A 6,000-nucleotide genomic window follows, 5' to 3' on the forward strand; every position below is an offset into this window, starting at 1 on the left:
TAAAGTGATACAAACTCTGCAGAGTTAAAGAAAAACATGAATTCATGCCAGTCTCTTGGATTGGAGACTATGGGGACCTATTGGTGGTCTATCTCGCAATACGAGTGTTTGATAGCTTTTATAAATTGAAATAAACTTCTGCAACAAATGTTTATTTTTTTAAAGTTGTGAGTTGAGGTAGGACTTGTTGATTTATATTGAGCTATCATGAGTGTTGCATTCTGCTATTTGAGATTGCTGAGTACTTTGTACTCATTCTTTCTATTAATCATCTTTTTCTTAGAGCAAAGCTTGTATGAGAATCCTGCTGGACCAAGTGAGGAGAGCAATGGTGATGGCTATAACTACACAGGGGACCTAGATGTGGATCCATCTAGTGCTATGTATGATCTGGATGCCACATATGGGGCTGGGATGAATAAGTAACTTGTGAGCTAGTTGCGTAATCCAGGAACTATTTCATCACTATATATCTAGTACTGCTAGTTGGAACTGGCGAACGTGTGAGAAGCCTACTTGAGACTTTTAGCCCCGCGTGGCATGATATTATAATATAAAAGACCATCTCTAACTATTTCCTTGTTGCATATCTCTGACATGGATTATTATTTGACAAGACAATATTTTGTAAAGAAATAATCCAAGGACTAGTGTCATTATCTATAATAATAATGACACGGGTCATCACAATAACCCACAAAAAAAGGCAAAAAAATTAGATTAGTTCATCCATTACGCCTACCTTTTCAGCCTTTAGCAATTTTTGCATCTAGTATTTGTGTAGTAGATTTTTTTGGTTGCATTCATCCTAGAATTAGTGCTGGTTTAGATTAGTTTGAAAAAAATTGTCTACTAGATCGCACTTTCTTTTGTCCACCATATTTTCTGTCGCCTGCTTGTTCCTGGTCGGAAAAAAAAGAACCAAGATTCGATCTTCTTCTATTCGTATCTGCAAGACAATCTGTTTTCTAGACGTATTTATTTCCTTCCTGCGATTATCCTTGGACGCTCCGCCACAAAGATTGACACATATCCATCCGAGAGTCTTGCAGGTTTTACAGTACCCATAGCTGAGACAGCGTCTCATGCTTTCGCGAGATCCCAGACATCAGCCTCTGGTGTCTGTCCCTACGCGCCGCTCATTACACACAGACGCGAGACACCAGACATCTAGCAGTCTGTGTCTGCCCCCACGTGCTATACAGATACAGTACACATCCAGCCATAATCACCGTGAGTAATTGTACACCAGTACTAGCTATCTATCGTGGCAACTTGTCCAATAGTTCTGCCTCTTCCTTTTCTTGTCACGTAAATTGTGTCCGTGACTTTTCATAGCAATCGGTTTGCAAAAAAAAGAAAGAGAAAAAAAAGAAAAAAAGTGAAAGAATAGAGCAGACAAGAAAAAAAATTACAAAGAGAAAAAAGAAAACAGGTTGCAAATTTCAGGCCAGTTAGCACTTTTTGGGCAATTTCTTTGGATGTTCAGAACTTTCCCTCTCCACTGTACACGTCATATTTGCTGGAATTTTTTTTCTGTTCTTGATTGCCATACACTCGCTACATAGAGCTATAAATTTTCATCAGTTTCCTCTTCTTTGATTCAGTATCTGGGCTTAGATTGTTTTATCTCTTACTAGTCGACTACCAACACTAGTTAGGAGTTTGAGAAATTATTCAACTTGCATTACTTTTTGCTTAATTGTGCCACATATTCTGAGTTGAGAAAACCTTCACCAAGTTCCACTTCCTATATTGCACCTTGTTCAGTCACTTGGTAATCGCTATATCAATCTTTTGATCACTTTTGATATCGCCAACGGCCGCAACCACTGCAGCACGGTAAGAACTGGTAAGAGCTTGGTAATTGCTCGAGAGTTGTGAGACATTTTCCACCGCCTCACTGTAGTTACTGTAGGAACCATATACTTGTGATTTTTGTTCTTCTTCCGTCCTAACCATGGCAGGTGACAAAGACGACATGAAAGCCACGTGGCATGCCTTGAGGAGGATGTGCATGCATACACCAAGCGGTTCACAGCGTTCGAGGGCGCATTGGATAAGTGTCTCAAGTCGATCGAGGATAGCAATGAGACGTTCACTCAAACACTTGCATCTATTATGAAACGTTTTTTCGATTTTGACTGAATTGGTCGGAGCGTAGACGAGCAAGCAGAGCCCAGGAAAGAGGTCAGATCGTCATAGAGCAGTCAACTATAAGTATAAGACTGCTGGCCTGAGAGAAGGGTCTCAATGCCCAGGATGCCCGTCTGGGTGCCGTCTCCACTGCCGCTCCACGTCTTCCAGCCACCAACACAGGTCTACCACGAGCATGTCGGGTGCCCCCAGGGGACCCGAGGCACCCTCTTTCTTAGACCGATGCTGTCGACCAGCCCCGTCCTCGCAACGCCAACTCGATAGTCGGCCGGTATGATGACATCCAAGATGACAACTATGTTGGTTATTCCGAGGATCCTGATGCAGTGAATGATAACAATGATCATGATCATTGTCGACTACGCAATAATCAACAAGGTATGGGACAACACCAGCGTCCACAGGTACGTGGCCATGACGACTCTTTGGGTAGAATTAAATTTGCCATGCCTCCTTTTAATGGGAAATATGATCCAGATGTTTATCTTGACTGGGAATTATTAGTTGATCAAAAATTTGCTTGCCATGATTTTCTTGATGATAAAAGAGTTAGGGCTGCAACTAGTGAGTTTAGTGATTTTGCTTCTGTTTGGTGGAGAGAACATTGTCGGAAACATCATAATAATATTCCTGCCACTTGGGAAGCTTTGAAATTAGTAATGCGTCACCATTTTGTTCCCGGATATTATGAACATGATTTGCTAAATAAACTACGATGCTTGAACCAAGGATCTAAATCTGTGGAAGACTATTATCAAGAATTGCAAATGGGCATGTTAAGTTGTGGTTTAGTTGAGACTGAGGAAGCCTCTATGGCTAGGTTCTTGGGTGGATTGAATAGAGAAATTTAGGACATACTTGCTTATAAGGATTATCATTCAATGACTCGTTTATTCCATCTAGCTATACATGCTGAACATGAAGTGCAGGGTCGTTCGAGAATGCGTTCTAATTTTTCTGCAGGTCGTACTTCCACATGGGCGCCATGCACCCCTGCTGCCCCGCTCACTCGCACCTCTATAACAACACCTGCAACCTCTCGACCGGGGCCTACTTCATCAACTTCAGCATCACACACTTCGGCACCAATGAAAAGTACTACACCAACTCCAACAAAAAGTTCATCATCATCGTCCGTTTCCTTGAAAAGAACAAAGGATATCCAGTGCCACACTTGTAAGGGATTTGTCCATGTCATGAAGGAGTGTCCTAATAAGCGTGTATTGATCATTCGTGAAGACAGTGACTATGACTCCGCTAGTGATTTTGATGAAGATACATATGCCTTGCTCGCTGCACATGAAGACGATGACACAAGACCGACACAAGAGGAAGAACATGTGACCGTCGAAGACGCTGATAAGTACATGAGTCTCATATCACATCGTGTCCTTAGTGCTCAGATTGTGAAAGCAAAGAAGGATCAACGTCACAACCTCTTCCACATCAAAGGAGTCGTCAACAATCGTTCAGTTCACATAATCATTGATGGAGCGAGTTGTAACAATTTAGCAATCATTGACATGGTGGAGAAGCTCTCCCTACCTTCCCAACAACATCCACAACCTTACTACATTCAATGATTTAATGATGGTGGAAAATTAAAGGTAACACGCATGGTGAGAGTTCCTTTTTCTTTAGGTTCATACCATTATACTATTGACTGCGATATTGTGCCTCTGCAAACTTTCTCTATGTTATTAGGAAGCCCATGGCAGTATGATAAAAAATGTTTACATGATGGTAGAACTAATAAGTACACTCTCACACAAAAAGGAAATAAAATCATTCTACACCCTATGTCTCCTGAGCAAATTTTAAAAGATGATCTTGCTAGGGCTAGTAGAAACACAAATACTGAGCGTACTAAATCTGAAAATCAGAAAGTTGTTGATGAGTTAGAACAATTTAATAAGATGAACAAACCTGATCCTAGCACATATAAAGAAATTAAATTGAAAGGTGCTTCTATCTTAGCTACACATGCTGAAATTTTCGAGTTAGATGCTCACACTGATGAATGTTATGTTGTTATTTGCAAAGAAGTTTTGTTTTCATTTGGGGATATTGATATGGCCGCGACTAATGTTAGTGTTGTGGATGATCGCAAAATAGTACCGCATGTGAGTGGGTTAAAGGAACTATTTTCTGTGACAAGAAAACAAGACATTGCTTCATTTGATCTTTACACCAACGAGAGGAAAAAGAAGTCCCTGGACGTGCCTGTATTGAAGGGGGATAATTGCATGCGAGGTAAATTACTAACTCAAGACAGGAGATATACATGCAATATTGACAAGGCTCGGTTTGGCAAGGAAATACCAACATGCATTAATTCCTTGGAAGAAAAAGCTACTTATGCTAATGGAAGGAATTATTTTAGATCCGATTTGTTTGCATCGGACAACAAGATAAAAAGAAGGGATATCTTTCTGTTTATTCCACTCGCACGCAAGTTAAAGTGTATCAATTGCATGAGGTGTACAAGCAGAATTAGAGACATGCTAAGCTTGAAAGGATGCGGGTGGGGTCCACCTTCCCCAGGAGAAGTCGTACCAACCAAAATAAGGAGTCCTAGTTTGTTATACGGTACTAGGTGATCAAGTCCGTCGGATACTTTATTAGTTAAATCTTTGATTAGTTTAAATAGGAGAGAGAGTCCATTTCAATCTGGAGTAGTTAGGTCAGTTTTGTTATTTCTGGGTTGCTTATAAAAAGGGCCGCCTACGGCCAATGTACGCAGGTTATATTTTTATGAAATAGACACGATGTGTTTTTCAAGGTAGACACCCGTATCAAGTTTTGCAGAGATCTTTATAAAACCTCTGTGTTGCGATTTCTTTTCATAGAAATTGTTTTGCGCGTGAGTACCTTCATTGAGATTGGTTTTCTCGTGCTGGGCCGCAAGGTTCAAACCCTCTACTTCGTGTACATCGCGTGCGCAGGCGAGAGGTTGCTGCTATTGGTGGTGGAGTGTTGTGAAATATCGGCCGCAACAACAGATCGAGTCCCGCATCGAGGTTTGGTCCAAATCAGTTGGTATTCAAAGCAAAGGTTGTTCACGGTACAATAATTTTCTTGGAGTTACTTTTGAATTTTTTTATCATGAGGAAAGATTGTAGCTCGCAAATGATGATGTCGGTGGAGAAGGATCCATTGTGTGCCTTGTCGTGGTACCAATGCTTTACGCGTGTGCGTGTAGGGCCGACTAGTTGTGCTCCATTGATGAATTGCTATTCTGGGACGAATTTAGTGAGTAAGACTATGGTTGATGCTTTGAACCTACCGTCGTTTGAACATCCAGAACCATACGAGCTTTGGTGGAAGGACAAGTTTGTCAAGATCATGCATCACATTGAGGTACGGTTCATTCTAAGTGGATATGAGGATATGGTCATGTGTGATGTGCTTCCTGTGCACATGCATACATGTACAATGCTGCTAGGAAAACCATGGATAGATAAAAGACAGTTGACATATCATTTGGCTGGAGAATTTTCTTTTGTTCGTGGAGGACAATACGTACCACTTGATTTGTCCACATCGGAGAAGTATATGGCTGATCAAAAGAAGCGGGATATTGCTCAAGCTGCATCAGAAGGAAAGAAGAAGGTTGAAGCTCCTGAAAGTTTTTTGGTCGCCCCTCAGTCTGCAAATGAAAATATATTGAAGAGACCGATTCGAAACTGAGGATGGTTTCGTTTCAAGGAGGAGAGGATGATATGGCCGCAACTAATGTTAGTGTTGTGGTTGATCGCAAAATTGTACTGCATGTGAGTGGGTTAAAGGAACTATTTTCTGTTACAAGAAAACAAGACATTGCTTCATTTGATCTTTAAGCCA

Source organism: Aegilops tauschii, chromosome 7 (genome assembly GCF_002575655.3).
Source record: "Aegilops tauschii subsp. strangulata cultivar AL8/78 chromosome 7, Aet v6.0, whole genome shotgun sequence".
Classification (NCBI taxonomy): domain Eukaryota; kingdom Viridiplantae; phylum Streptophyta; class Magnoliopsida; order Poales; family Poaceae; genus Aegilops; species Aegilops tauschii.